Here is a 16,623-nt window from a genome sequence, read left to right as displayed (position 1 = left end):
TCTACCACATTTCAATTTTTCTACATCTTCTTTAACACTTGTTAACTGTCATTTTAATTCTTTTTTAAAATGACTTTATTCGTTTGACAGAAAGAGAGCACAAGCAGATGGAGTGGCAGGCAGAGGGAGAGGGAGACAGAGGGAGAGGGAAAAGCAGGCTCCCCGCTGAGCGTAGAGCCTGACATAGGGCTCAATCCCAGGACCCTGGGATCATGACCTGAGCGGAAGGCAGACACTTAACTGACTGAGTAACCTAGGCGCTCCTTGAGTTCTAACTGTAGTCATCCTAGTGAATATGAAGTGTTATCTCATTGTGTGTGTGTGTGTGTGTGTATTTTAAAGTTTTATTTATTTAAGTAATCAATCTCTGCACCCCACGTGGGGCTTGAACTCACAACCCCAAGATCCAGAGTCGCACTCTCTTCTGACTGAGACAACCAAGCATCCCTCATTGTGGTTTTGATTTGCATTTCCCTAATGACTAATGATGTTGAACATCTTCCCGTGTGTTTATTGGTCATTTGTGTATCTTCTTTGGAAGAGTGTCTATTCAGCCTTTGTCCTTTTTCAGATTGGGTTTCTTTTTTTTCTCATTATTGAGTTGTATATTTTCGATATAATGCCCTTATCAAACATATGACTTGCATATATTTTCTTCTATTCTGTGGGTCATCTTTTCACTTTCTTGATTGCACCACAGAAGTTTTTAATCTTGTTGAAATACAATTCACCTATAAAATTTTTTTGGTCACTTTTGTATTTATGTCATATTCTAGAAGGCCTTGCCAATCAAAGGTCATAAAGACTCTTGTACTTTTTCCCAAGAATTTTACCATTTTAGCTGTCACATTTATATCTGAATCACTTTGAGTTAATTCTTGTGTATGGTAAAGAAAGGGGCATATCTTTTTTGGTGAGCTGTCTCTTCAGATCTCTAGCTCACTTTTTAATTTGTGTTGTTTTTTGAGTTTTAAGAGTTCTTTCTGTATTTTGGGTTCAACTTCTTTACTGGCTATGTGTTTTGTACAAATTTCCACCAGCCTGTGGCTTGTCTTCTCTTAGCAGTGTCTTTCACAGAGCAGAAGTTTTTATTTATTTATTTATTTATTTATTTATTTATTTATTTATTTATTTATCTATCTATCTATCTATTTTTTTATATATCTATCTTAAGATTTTATTTGTTCATTTGACAGAGAGAGACACAGCGAGAGAGGGAACACAAGCAGGGGGAGTGGGAGAGGGAGCAAGCAGCAGGCTTCCCGCGGAGCAGGGAGCCCGATGCGGGGCTCGATCCCAGGACCCTGGGACTGTGACCTGAGCCAAAGGCAGACGCTTAACGACTGAGCCACCCAGGCGCCCCCAGAGCAGAAGTTTTTAATTATAATCCTGTCCAACTTATCATTTTTTTGCATGGATTATGCTTTTCAAGTCATATCTAAAAAGTCATTGCCAAACCTAAGATTACCTGCATTTTTTGCAGTTTCATGTTTTGCATTTAAGACTGATCTATTTTCCGGGCGCCTGGGTGGCTCAGTCGGTTAGGCGACTGCCTTCGGCTCAGGTCATGATCCCGGAGTCCCGGGATCGAGTCCCGCATCGGGCTCCCTGCTCAGCAGGGAGTCTGCTTCTCCCTCTGACCCTCCCCCCTCTCATGTGCTCTCTCTCTCTCTCATTCTCTCTCTCAAATAAATAAATAAAATCTTTAAAAAAAAAAGACTGATCTATTTTGAGTTAATTTTTGTGAAAGATATATCTGCATCTAGATTCATTTTCTTTATATATATATATATATGTTTAAATGCAGTTAGCCAACATATATAGTATGTCATTAGTTTCAGATGTGGTGTTCAATAATTTATCAGTTATGTATAACACCCAGTGCTCATCACATCACATGCCCTCCTTAATGCCCATCCTTCCACCCATGACCCCTCCTGCAACCCTCAGTTTGTTTCCTAGAGTTAAGAGTCTCTCATGGTTTTTCTCCTTCTCTGATGACTTCTCATTCAGTTTTCCCTCCCTTCCCCTATGATCCTCTTTGCTATTTCTTTCTCTCTTTTTTAATTATGTTATGTTAATCACCATACATTACATCGTTAGTTTTTGATTCTCTGTGCTATTTCTTATATTCCACATATGAGTGAAACCATATAATTGTCTTTCTGTGATTGACTTACTTCGCTCAGCATAATATCCTCCAGTTCCATCCACGTTGATGTAAATGGTAAGTATTCACCCTGTCTAATGGCTGAGTAATATTCCATTCTATGTATATACACCACATCTTCTTTATCCATTCATCTGTCGGTGGACATCTCGGCTCTTTCCATAGTTTGGCTGTTGTGGACATTGCTGCTATAAACATTGGGGTGTAGGTCCCCCTTCGGATCACTACATTTGTATCTTTGTGGTAAATACCTAGTAGTGCAATTTCTGGGTCCTAGGGTAGCTCTATTTTCAGTTTTTGAGGAAACTCCATACTGTTTTCCAGAGTGGCTGCACCAGCTTGCATTCCCACCAACAGCGTAGGAGGGTTCCCTTTTCTCTGCATCCTCACCAACATTTGTCATTTCCTGACTTGTTAATTTTAGCCATTCTGACTGGTGTGAGGTGGTATCTCATTGTGGTTTTGATTTGTATTTCCCTGATGCTGAGCGATGTGGAGCATTTTTTTATGTGTCTCTTGGCCATTTGGATGTCTTCTTTGGAGAAATGTCTGTTCATGTCTTCTGCCCATTTCTTGATTGGATTATTTGTTCTTTGGGTGTTGAGTTGGTAAGTTCTTTATAGATTTTGGATACTAGCCTTTTATCTGATATGTCATTTGCAAATATCTTCTCCCATTCTGTTGGTCTTTTTGGTTTTGTCAACTGTTTCCTTTGCTGTGCAGAAGCTTTTTATCTTGATGAAGTCCCAATATTTCATTTTTGCCCTTGCTTCCCTTGCCTTTGGCGATGTTTCTTGGAAGAAGTTGCTGTGGCTGAGGTCGAAGAGGCTGCTGCCTGTGTTCTCCTCTAGGATTTCGATGGATTCCTGTCTCACATTTAGGTCTTTCATCCATTTTGAGTCTATTTTTGTGTATGGTTTAAGGAAATGGCCCAGTTTCATTTTCTGCAGTGGCTGTCCAATTTTCCCATCACCATTTGTTGAAGAGACCACCCTTTTTCCATTGGATATTCTTCCCTGCTTTGTCGAAGATTAATTGACCATAGAGTTGAAGGACTTTTTCTGGGTTCTTTATTCTATTCCATTGATCTGTGTGTCTGTTTTTGTGCTGGTACCATACTGTCTTGATGACTACAGCTTTGTAATAGAGCTTGAAGTCCAGAATTGTGATGCCACAAGGTTTGGTTTCTTTTTCAATATTCCTTTGGCTATTCGGGGTCTTTTCTGGTTCCATACAAATTTTAGGATTATTTGCTCCAGTTCTGTGAAAAAAGTTGATGGTATTTAGATAGGGATTGCATTGAATGTGTAGATTGCTCTAGGTAGCGTAGACATTTTAACAGTATTTGTTCTTTCAATCCATGAGCATGGAATGTTTCCATTTCTTTGTGTCTTCCTCAATTTCTTTCATGAGTGTTCTATGGTTTTCTGAGTGCAGATCCTTTGCCACTTTGGTTAGGTTTACTCCTAGGTATCTTGCGGTTTTGGGTGCAATTTTAAATGGGATAGACTCCTTAATTTCTCTTTCTTCTATCTCATTGTTAGTGTATAGAAATGTAACTGATTTCTGAGCAATGATTTTATATCCTGCCGACTTCCCTGAATTCGTTTATGAGTTCTAGCAATTTTGGCGTGGATTCTTTTGGGTTTTCCACGTAGAGTATCATGTCATCTGCAAAGAGTGGGAGTTTGACTTCTTCTTTGCCGATTTGGATGCCTTTTATTTCTTTTTGTTGTCTGATTGAGGAGGCTAGGACTTCCAGTACTATGTTGAACAGCAATGGTGAGAGTGAACATCCCCGCCATGTTCCTGACCTTAGGGGAAAAGCTCTCAGTTTTTCCCCATTGAGAATGATATTCTCTGTGGGCTTTTCATATATGGCTTTTATAATGTTGAGGTATGTTCCCTCTATCCCTACACTGTGAAGAGTTTTAATAAAGAAAGGATGCTGTACTTTGTCAGATGCTTTTTCTGCATCTATTGAGAGTATTATTCGGTTCTTGCCCTTTCTTTTATTTATGTGGTGTATCACATTGATTGATTTGAGGATGTTGAACCATCCTTGCAGCCCAGGAATAAATCCCGCTTGGTTGTGGTGAATAATCTTTTTAATGTACTGTTGGATCCTATTGGCTAGTATTTTGGTGAGAATTTTTGCATCCATGTTCATCAGGGAAATTGGTCTTTAATTCTCCTTTTTGGTGGGGTCTTTTTCTGGTTTTAGGATCAAGGTAATGCTGGCCTCATAGAGTTTGAAAGTTTTCCTTCCATTTCTACTTTTTGAAACAGCTTCAGAACAATAGGTATTAATTCTTCTTTAAATGTTCGGTAGAATTCCCCTGGGAAGCCATCCAGCCCTGGGCTTTTGTTTGTTGGGAGATTTTTGATTACTTCTTCAATTTCCTTGCTGGTTATGGGTCTGTTCAGGCTTTCAATTTCTCCCTGTTTCAGTTTTGGTAGTTTACATGTCTCTAGGAATGCATCCATTTCTTCCAGATTGCCTAGTTTGTTGGCATATAGTTGCTCATAATATGTTCTTATAATTGTTTATATTTCTTCAGTGTTGGTTGTGATCTCTCCTCTTTCATTCATGATTTTATTTATTTGTGTCCTTTCTCTTTTCTTTTTGATAAGTCTGGCCAGGAGTTTATCAGTCTTATTAATTTTTTAAAAGAACCAGCTTCTAGTTTCATTGATCTGTTCTATTCTTTTGGCTTCTCGTTCACTGATTGCTGCTCTAGTCTTTATTATTTCTCTTCTGCTTGGTTTAGGCTTCATTTGCTATTCTTTCTCCAGCTCTTTTAGGTGTGAGATTAGCTTGTGTATTTGAGACTTTTCTAAATTTTTTAAAAAGATTTTATTTATTTATTTGACAGAGAGAGACACAGTGAGAGAGGGAACACAAGCAAGGGGAGTGGGAGAGGGAGAAGAAGGCTTCCCGCCGAGCAGGGATCCCAATGCGGGGCTCAATCCCAGGACCCTGGGATCATGACCTGAGCCAAAGGCAGACACTTAATGACTGAGCCACCCGGGCACCCCAAGACTTTTCTAATTTTTTGAGAAAGGCTTGTATTGTTATGTACTTCCCTCTTACGACCGCCTTTGCTGTATCCGAAAGTTTTTGAATAGTTGTGTTTTCCTTTTCATTTGTTTCCATGAATTTAAAATTCTTTAATTTCCTGTTTGACCCATTCATTCTTTAGTAGGATGCGCTTTAACCTCCATGTATTTCAGTTCTTTCCAAATTTCCTCTTGTGATTGAGTTCAAGTTTCATAACATTGTGGTCTGAAAATATGCAGGGGATAATCCCAATCTTTTTGTACCGGTTGAAACCTGATTTGTGACCCAGTATGTGATCTGTTATGGAGAATGTTCCATGTGCACTTGAGAAGAATGTGTTCTGTTGCTTTAGGATGGAATGTTCTGTATATATCTGTGAAGTTCATCTGCTCTAGTGTGTCATTCAAAGCCCTTGTTTCCATGTTGATCCTCTGCTTAGATGATCTGTGCATTACTGTGAGTGGGGTTGAAGTTCCCTACTATTACTGTATTATTATCCAAGTGTTTCTTTAATTTGGTTATTTATTGGTTTATATAATTGGCTACTCCCAAATTAGGCAATAAATATTTATAATCATTAGATCTTCTTGTTGGATAGACCCTTTAAGTATGATAATAGGGTCCCTCTTCATCCCTTACTATGGTCTTTAGTTTAATTTGTCTAATGTGAAGATTGCTACCCTAGCTTTCTTTTGATATCCATTGGCATGATAAATGGTTCTCAACCCCCCCACCTTCAATGTGGAGGTGTCTTTAGGTCTAAAATGTGTCTCTTGTAGACAGCATATGCATGGGTCTTGCTTTTTTTAAATCCAATCTGATACCCTATGTCTTTTGATTGGAGCACTTAGCCCATTTACAGTCAGTAATTATTGAAAGATATGAATTTAGTGCCACTGTATTACCTGTAAAGTCTCTGTTTCTGTAGATTGTTTCTGTCTGGTCTGTGTTACTTTTGGGCTCTGTCTTTGCTTAGAGAATCCCCTTTAATATTTCTTGCAGGGCTGGTTTAGTGGTCACCAATTCTTTTATTTTCTGTTTGTCCTGGAAGCTCTTTATCTCTCCTTCCATTCTGAATGACAGCCTTGCTGGATGAAGAATTCTTGGCTGCATGTTTTTCTCACTTAGTACCCGGAATATATCATGCCAGCCCTTTCTGGCCTGCCGGCTCTCTGTGGATAGGTCTGCTGCCAGCCTGATGTTTCTACCCCTGTAGGTTAAGAACCTCTTGTCTTGAGCTGCTTTCTTTGTTTTTTTTCCTTTAAATTTTTTATTGTTATGTTAGTTACCATACATTACATCATTAGTTTTTGATGTAGTGTTCCATGATTCGTTGTTTGTGCATGACACCCAGTGCTCCACGCAAAACGTGCCCTCTTTAATACCCATCACCAGGCTAACCCATCCCCCCCCTCCCCTCTAGAACCCTCAGTTTGTTTTTCAGAGTCCATCGTTTGAGCTGCTTTCAAGATTTTCTCTGTATTTCTGAAATTTGCTAGCTTCACTTTTAGGTTGGGTTGTTGATCTTTTTTTTTTGATTTTGAGAGTGGTCCTCTCTACCTCTTGGACTTGAATGTCTGTGTCCTTCCCCAGATTAGGGAAGTTCTCAGGTATGATTTGCTCAAATATACCTTCTGTTCCTCTCTTTTTCTTCTTCTTCAGGGACCCCAGTAATTCTAATATTGTTTCACTTCATGGTATCGCTGATTTCTTGAAGCCTCCTCTCATGGTCCATTAGTGGTTTTTTTTCGTTTCTAGCTTCACTATTATGTTGGGTTGTTGATCTTTTTTTTTGATTTTGAGAGTGGTCCTCTCTACCTCTTGGACTTGAATGTCTGTGTCCTTCCCCAGATTAGGGAAGTTCTCAGGTATGATTTGGTCAAATATACCTTCTGTCCCTCTCTCTTTCTTCTTCTTCAGGGACCCCAGTAATTCTAATATTGTTTCACTTTATGGTATCGCTGATTTCTCGAAGCCTCCTCTCATGGTCCATTAGTGTTTTTTTTCTCATTTCCTCAGCTTCCTTCCTTTCCATCAACTTTCTTCTATGTTACTTATTCTGTCCTCTGCCTCATTTACCTTAGCTGTTAGAGCATCCAACTTAGACTGCATCTCAGTTAAAGCATTTTTAATTTCGGCCCGATTAGATTTTATTTCTGCACCAAGAGATTCTCTAGTGTCTTTTATGCCTTTTCAAGCCCAGCCAGTAACATTATAATCGTTATCCTGAATTCCAGCTCTAACATTTTACTTAAATCCATATCGATTAGATCTCTGGCAGAGAGTATTACCTCTGGTTCTTTCTTTGGTTGTGAATTCCTCCTCCTAGTAATTTTGCCCAGAGAAGAATAGATGAATGAGAGAACAAAAAAAATGGCTCAGTCGGTTAAGCATCTGTCTTTGGCTCAGGTCATGATCTCAGGGTCTTGGGATCGAGCCCTGTGTTGGGCTCCCTGCTGGGTGGGGAGTCTGCTTCTCCTTCTGCCCCTCCCCCACTGGTGCTTGCTCTCGCTCTCAAATAAATAAAATCTTTAAAAAAAATATTAACCACAACCGAAGTGAAATACACACTAGAGAAATCCGAAGAGGTTGGAAACCAAAAAAGAAAAGAAAAAAAAATGGGAAAAAGGGAGAATATAATCTCCCAGGTGGACAAAACAGGGTGATCCACTTGGTCCTGGGTGTATCTGGTTTGTTTGTTAGAAGGCACTAAATCCCCAAATTGTAAAGAAAGCAAAACTTATGTCTATAGAAAAATAAAGTTGAGTACAGTGAAAGGAAGCGAAAAATGAATATATCTGTAAAATGTAAATGTAAAAATGAAAGTTAAAGACTTAACAGAGTTGATAAAATAAGAAACTAGTTGAAAAGGAAAAAAAGAAAAAAAAGGAAAATTTTAAACTGAAAGATAAAAGAATCATGAAAAAAAAACCCTTGAATTGTATATACTATTTTCCCCTAGTGCTGGAGTTTTGCAGTTCTGTGAGCTCAGTAAACTTGGTATTCACCTGATGTTCCAGCTGGTCTTCTGGGGGAGGGGCCTGCTGCACTGATTCTTAGGTGTCTTTGCTTGGGTGGAGTTGAACTGCCTCTTGCCAGGGGGCTGGGCTCAGTGTAAGCTGCTTGGGGTTGTTCTATGTGGCTTTTATTCCCTGGAGGCTTTGCGTGCTGCTTTAGAGGATGAAAATAAAAATGACTATGCCCTGATCTCCAGCCCCAGAGCTGAGAGACCATGGCCCCTCTCTTCAGTAAACCCTCAAGGAAGAGCAGTCTTCACTTTTGTGTGTGCTAAACTCTGCAGACTCCCGCAGTGCCCACCCGCGCCCCTCCTCCCCGGGGGAGGGGGGAGGGAGAAGTTTGCTGCATTTCTGCCCTTTGCAGGGCCCCTGCACAGAGAGTGGTCGCCAAATGGTACCGTGGTTTGCAGTTCATGGCAAACCGAGCTGAGAGCCTGGGCTCACTGACTGTAACTGGTTTCCCTGCTCCAGTGCTTGGGAACTCTGCTGGCTCAGGCAGCCCTGTTCTTTCTGTGACCTGGGGCAGCCTGAGACCACACTGTCCCACCTAAGATTCTGCCTTGCTTTGCCACCTGAGCACCTTTCAGGCAGGGACGTCTCTCACTGGGGCAGACTGCTAAAAGTTCAGATTTTGCAGTCCACTGCTATATCACTTTCCTGTAGTTGGCTCCCTCCCTCCTGCTGTTTATCTTCCGATGTATCCCCTCAGATTCACTTCTCTGTACCTCCTACCTTGCAAAATGTGGTCGCTTTTCTATTTGTAGAATTGCAGCAATTCTTTTCTTATATCTCAGGTTGAATTCATAGGTGTTCAGAATGATTTCATAGTTATTTAGCTAAATTCAAGGGACCAGATGAAACAAGGTCCCCTACTCTTCTGCCCATCTTGCCTCCCTCCTAGATTCATTTTCTTTAACCAAGGTAAAATCTAAAAACTTGAGTTAGTTATATATCATAGAAGACACTGGAGATGTGTTTAATACTCTCTATCACATAAAATATTGGGACCTGATGACTTCATAGCCGAATTCTGTATCACCCTTCAAGATAATAATGATTATTATTATTTGATGTAACTCACACAAAAAGGAGGAAAGCTCCCAATTTCATTTTATGAAGTTACCGTAACCTCAAAATCTGAATAAAAAAGAATTATAAAAAAATTTAAATATAGTACAATATAATAATGTATGAAAGGATTAATACACAGTAAATAAAATGGATTTATTCCAGGGGAATGGGTCAGTATCAGGATGGCTTAGGACCATGAAACATACTAACATAATTTATCATCTCAAGAATTTATTTATTGATTGATTTTTCAAGAGAGGGAGGGGTTACGGGCAGAGAGAGAGGCAGAGAGAGAATCTTAAGCAGGCTCCACATGAGGCTTGATTTCACAATCCTGAGATCATGACCTGAGCTGAAATCAGGAGTTGGATGCTTAATCAACTGAGCCACTCAGGCGCCTCTATCATCTCAAGAATTTAAAAGAAAAATTGATTATTCCAGTAAATGTTGATAAAATTAAGCAACCATTCCTAACAAAAGTGCCAAATAAGATGGAAATTAATGACAATTACTTAAATATTTTTTTTAAAGATTTTATTTATTTATTTAAGAGAGAGAGAGAACGAGAGATAGAAAGCACGCGAGGGAAGAGGGTCAGAGGGAGAAGCAGACTCCCTGCTGAGCAGGAAGCCCGATGTAGGACTCGATCCCGGGACTCCAGGATCATGACCTGAGCCGAAGGCAGTCGCCTAACCAACTGAGCCACCCAGGCGCCCATTACTTAAATATTTTTTAAAAAGAACAGGAAGGGGCACCTGGGTGGCTCAGTTGGTTAGGCAACTGCCTTCGGCTCAGGTCATGATCCTGGAGTCCTGGGATCGAGTCCCACATCGGGCTCCCAGCTCAGCGGGGAGTCTGCTTCTCCCTCTGACCCTCTTCCCTCTCGTGCTTTCTATCTCTCATTCTCTCTCTCTCAAATAAATAAAATCTTAAAAAAAAAACAGGAAGGATTATACTAAATGTGGACTTTCATATTTTTACTTTCTTCCTTATACTTCTTTGAATACATTAGATTTTTAAAAAAAATTTTATTTTTAGGTAATCTCCATACCCACTGTGGGGATTGAACTTACAACCCTGAGATGAAGAGTTGCATGTTCTACCCACTGAGCCAGCCAAGTGCCCCTGAATTGATTGAATTTTTAATAAGGATTTTTATTTATGTAATGGGAAAAAAATAACACTATTTTCAATATGAACAAAATAAAATGGATTCTAATAACCATGTTGGAAAGCAATATGATGGAGTATTTATACACTATGATTCAATAACCTTATTCCTGGGAATTTATATTGCATTTATGTAAAAATGTGGCTTGTATGCATTAAAATTTTCTTTGTCTCATTATCTTAAACCATGAAAAACTAAAGAGAACCATTCATCTATTGTTAGATAATTAGTTTTTTTTTTTTTTTTTTTTTACTACTTAGGATGATGTTAATAATCACAATAATGTAATAGCAGCTACTAGAGAATTTAGGAGCAGGAAGACATCTGTCAGCTACACCTTTGGGAATAAACTGGTAAGACAAGAAGTAAAGATTTAAATCCTTAGCGGGTTACCCAAGAGAATAACAAAGAGTAATAATATAATAAATGCCAGAGGAGGAAGTGGAAGACAGGTAGTAGTGGTAATAGTCATTGATTGGCGTAAATCCTCAGTATCAGAAAGCTAATCGGTAAATTCTGAACTTCTGTATTGGGTAGTCAGTATATATTGTTAATGTCAGTAAACTGAAACATTTCCTAGTATTACGGAAATGGCTTAGGAAAACAACAGATTGCCTATGGAGGAGAGTTGGATGGAAGTCTTTTTTTTTTTTTTAATACTTTTTTTCCTGAGAGAGAGTTTGTGTGAGCAGGGGGAGGGGCAGAGGGAGAGTGAGAGAGAGGATCTCAAGTAGACTCCACGCTGAATGCAGAGCCTGATGTGGGGCTTGATCTCACAACCCCAAGATCATGACCTGAGCAGAAACGAAGAGTCGGCCACTTAACCAACCGAGGCACCGGGGCGCCCCTGGCAGTCTTTTCTTGAGGTCTGTATATCACATGCATGTATATCTCTGACACAACAATTTATATATATATATATATATATATATATATATATATATATATATTATTGTTATGTTAATCACCATACATTACATCATTAGTTCTTGATGTAGGGTTCCATGATTCACTGTTTGTGCCTAACACCCAGTGTTCCACGCAGAACATACCCTCTTTAATACCCATCACCAGGCTAACCCATCCCCCCACCCCCTCCCCTCTAGAACCCTCAGTTTGTTTTTCAGAGTCCATCGTCTCTCATGGTTCGTCTCCCCCTCCGACTTACTCCCCTTCATTCTTCCCCTCCTGCTATCTTCTTCTTTTTCTTTTTTCTTAACATATCTTGCATTATTTGTTTCAGAAGTACAGATCTGTGATTCAACAGTCTTGCACAATGACACAATTTTTAAGTCATTCCTTAGAGATTTAGCTTCCATTCCTTCACTTGAAAATTTACATTATTTGAAAAAATTAAAACCAAGTAATATAATTTTTACATTATTTCTTTTTTCCACATTTAGCATTTATTTCTTAGACCACTGGTTCTCAACTGGGTCCCCTCCCCACCCCCCCCAGAAAACATGTAGTAGTGTAACAACTTGAGGGGTGGATTATGTGTTGGCATCTAGTGGGTAGAGGACCAAGATGATACTAAACTCCTACATTGCAAGGACCCTCACAGCAACAAGGAATTATTTGGCCTAAAATGTTAAGAATGCCAGGGTGGAGGAACTCTCTTTTAGACTAACTGCCAAAAAATACATAAGCACAGAAATAATTACATAATCAACACAATTTGAATAGCCTCTTACAAGTAATGCTTGTTTTCTATTATAAGTTGCCTTAGTAGGGAATGCTTATATTAATTTAATTGGAACATTGTAATAACTGAATTCCTTTCTCTTTAAAAAAAATAGGCACATTAAGAGATTAAAGGATAGATCATTCCAAACTACTTAGTATTAAAATGGGGGAGAAAGCACTTTCCATTATGATCTTACACCTTGTGTTTTTTTAAAAAATGATTAAAATAATGTTTACTCTGTCAACCAGAAACTTATATTTAAAATTAAAAGTAAAACAGAATAAGTTAGAAAGAAGCCCTGGCATAACTCATCTGGATTAAGTCTATGCAGAGACTGCATATCAGAGGAAGATCCCAAGCAGCTGCCAAATGATGAATCCAAGAGAGTTCTCCAAGAGAATAAGTATTTTTAAAACAGTATTTTACATCATATACACCATACACAAAAAATAATTTCCAAGTAAATCAAAGACCTAAAGCTAAGAGCTAAAACAATAAAACATATAGGTGACTTCTGGTTTCCAGTCCAATTTGAAAAGAGCTTGGAGTCATCATTCCCAAACTCCCAATAGTGAGAAAAGCTGAAGAACTGGAAAATCAGCAGCTCTTCTTAGATTCGTCAGAGAATTGAGATCATAGGGCACATTGCTGCCTTGAAAACTGGAAAGAGAGGTGGGTACCTAGAATCATAGCTTACCCAGAACAAAAGCCTATATAGCAGAAGCCTGCTAAGTAGCTAGTACTGGTAGGAACACTTAAGCTGTAATTAATTAATTGATGGAGGTTTAGTGTGGACTAACCAGAGTTTGAACCTCCAGAGGTCTAGTCTTCATAGGGGGTGCTTCTACACTTTAATGAGTTTTACTTCTAAGAGCTCTATTGGGTTCTCAGGTAAAAAAAAAAAAAAAAAAAAAAAAGTCCCCTAGTGCTTCTGGCAGGGGGGAGGGAAAGTAACCATTCTGGAAAATAACCAGAACATTTTGTTCACCTTCACAAAAGGCCTGCTCTCGAGGGAAATTGTTTTTACCAGAACCACCCCTTTCTACCATATCAGTCAGGCTTCTGTATAATAACAGGGGATTACAGCTAAAAGAACTGCAAGGCTCAGACTCTCTTTAAGAGGAAGTCTCTATAGAAAACCAGAGGCAACAGGGGAGACAAAACCAAGCACCCTAGAGGACATTCTAGCCTCTGGCTCCTACAGCTTCATCAAACAGTAAACAGCCCAGCTCACAGCCAGATAAACATAAACCTCACTGAAGACCTATTTACCCTAGTTCCTCTTACCCTCTATATAATGTCTTTTTTTTCTTTAAATTTTGTTATGTTAATCACCATACATTACATCATTAGTTTTGTTATGTTAATCACCATATATTACATCATTAGTTTTTGATGTAGTGTTCCATGATTCATTGTTTGCATATAACACCCAGTGCTCCACACAGAATGTGCCCTCTGTAATACCCATCACCAGGCTAACCCATTCCCCCACCTCCCTCCCCTCTAGAACCCCCAATTTGTTTTTCAGAGTCCATCATCTCTCATGGTTCGTCTCCCCCGATTTACTCCCCTTCATTCTTCCCCTCCTGCTATCTTCTTTTTTTTTTCTTAACATATATTGCATTATTTGTTTCAGAGGTACAGATCTGTGATTCAACAGTCTTGCACAATTCACAGCGCTCACCATAGAACGTACCCTCCCCAATGCCTATCACCCAGCCACCCCACCCCTCCCACCCCCCACCACTCCAGCAACCCTCAGTTTGTTTCCTGAGATTAAGAATTCCTCATATCAGTGAGGTCATATGATACATATCTTTCTCTGATTGACTTATTTCACTCAGCATAACAACCTCTGGGTCCATCCACGTTGCAAATGGCAAGATCTCATTCCTTTTCATGGCTGCATAATATTCCATCGTGTATATATACCACATCTTCTTTATCCATTCATCTGTCGATGGACATCTTGGCTCTTTCCACAGTTTGGCTATTGTGGGCATTGCTGCTATACACATCGGGGTGCACGTACCCCTTCGGATCCCTCCATTTGTAGCCTTGGGGTAAATACCCAGTAGTGCAATTGCTGGATCGTATGGTAGCTCCATTTTCAACTTTTTTAGGAACCTCCACACTGTTTTCCAGGGTGGTTGCACCAGCTTGCATTCCCACCAACAGTGTAGGAGGGTTCCCCTTTCTCCGCATCCCCTCCAACATCTGTCGTTTCCTGACTTGTTAATTTTAGCCATTCTGACTGGTGTGAGGTGGTATCTCATTGAGGTTTTGATTTGGATTTCCCTGATGCTGAGCGATGTTGAGCACTTTTTCATGTGTCTGTTGGCCATTTGGATGGCTTCTTTGGAAAAATGTCTGTTCGTGTCTTCGGCCCATTTCTTGATTGGATTATTTGTTCTTTGGGTGTTGAGTTTGATGAGTTCTTTATAGATTTTGGATACTAGCCCTTTATCTGATATGTCATTTGCAAATATTTTCTCCCATTCTGTCTGTTGTCTTTTGGTTTTGTGGACTGTTTCTTTTGCTGTGCAAAAGCTTTTTATCTTGATGAAATCCCAATAGTTCATTTTTGCCCTTGCTTCCCTTGCCTTTGGCGATGTTGCTAGGAAGAAGCTGAGGTCGAAGAGGTTGCTACCTGTGTTCTCCTTTAGGATATTGATGGACTCCTGTCTCACATTTAGGTCTTTCAACCATTTGGAGTCTATTTTTGTGTGTGGTGTAAGGAAATGGTCCAGTTTCATTCTTCTGCATGCAGCTGTCCAATTTTCCCAACACCATTTGTTGAAGAGACTGTCTTTTTTCCATTGGACATTCTTTCCTGCTTTGTCCAAGATGAGTTGACCATAGAGTTGAGGGTCCATTTCTGGGCTCTCGATTCTGTTCCATTGATCTATGTGTCTGTTTTTGTGCCAGGACCATACTGTCTTGATGATGGCAGCTTTGTAATAGCGCTGGAAGTCTGGAATTGTGATGCCGCCAGCTTTGCTTTTCTTTTTCAATATTCCTCTGGCTGTTCGGGGTCTCTTCTGGTTCCATACAAATTTTAGGATTATTTGTTCCATTTCTTTGAAAAAAGTGGATGGTATTTTGATGGGGATTGCATTGAATGTGTAGATTGCTCTAGGTAGCATTGACATCTTCACAACATTTGTTCTTCCAATCCATGAGCATGGAACGTTTTTCCATTTCTTTGTGTCTTCTTCAATTTCTTTCACGAGTATTTTATAGTTTTCTGAGTACAGATCCTTTGCCTTTTTGGTTAAATTTATTCCTGGGTATCTTATGGTTTTGGGTGCAATTGTAAATGGGATCGACTCCTTGATTTGTCTCTCTTCTGTCTTGTTGGTGTGTAGGATTGCCACTGATTTCTGTGCATTGATTTTATATTCTGCCACTTTACTGAATTCCTGTATGAGTTCTAGCAGTTTTGGGGTGGAGTCTTTTGGGTTTTCCACATACAGTATCATATCATCTGCAAAGAGTGAGAGTTTGACTTCCTCTTTGCTGTTTTGGATGCCTTTGATTTTGTTGTCTGACTGCCGTGTTTAGGACTTCTAGTAATATGTTGAATAGCAGTGGTGATAGTGGACATCCCTGCCACGTTCCTGACCTTAGGGGGAAAGCTCTCAGTTTTTCCCCATTGAGAATGATATTCGCTGTAGGTTTTTCATAGATGGCTTTTATGATATTGAGGTATGTACCCTTTATCCCTATACTCTGAAGAGTTTTGATCGAGAAGGGATGCTGTACTTTGTGAAATACTTTCTCTGCATCTATTGAGAGGATCAAATGATTCTTGTTCTTTCTTTTGTTAATATGTTATATCACATTGATTGGTTTGTGGATGTTGAACCAACCTTGCAGCCCAGGGATAAATCCCTCTTGGTCATGGTGAATAATCCTTTTAATGTACTGTTGGATCCTATTGGCTAGTATTTTGGTGAGAATTTTTGCATCTGTGTTCATCAAGGATATTGGTCTGTAATTCTCCTTTTTGATGGGGTCTTTGGTTTTGGGATCAAGGTAATGGTGGTCACATAAAATGGGTTTGGAAGTTTTCCTTCCATTTCTATTTTTTGGAACAGTTTCAGGAGAATAGGTATTAATTCTTCTTTAAATGTTTGGTAAATTCCCCTGGGAAGCCATCTGGCCCTGGGCTTTTGTTTGTTGGGAGATATTTGATGACTACTTCAATTTCTGTAGTGGTTATAGGTCTGTTCAGGTTTTCTATTTCTTCCTGGTTCAGTTTTGGTAGTTGATACATCTCTAGGAATGCATCCATTTCTTCCAGGTTATCTAATTTGCTGTCGTATAGTTGCTCATAATATGTTCTTATAATTGTTTGTATTTCTTTGGTGTTGGTTGTGATCTCTTCTCTTTCATTCATGATTTTGTTGATTTGAGTCATTTCTCTTTTCTTTTGGATAA

The sequence above is a fragment of the Eumetopias jubatus genome, unplaced genomic scaffold (genome assembly GCF_037043125.1).
Source record: "Eumetopias jubatus isolate StellerSeaLion01/CBP00866 unplaced genomic scaffold, mEumJub1_p1.0 scaffold_20, whole genome shotgun sequence".
In the NCBI taxonomy this organism is placed as follows: domain Eukaryota; kingdom Metazoa; phylum Chordata; class Mammalia; order Carnivora; family Otariidae; genus Eumetopias; species Eumetopias jubatus.
This window is presented reverse-complemented; position numbering follows the sequence as displayed.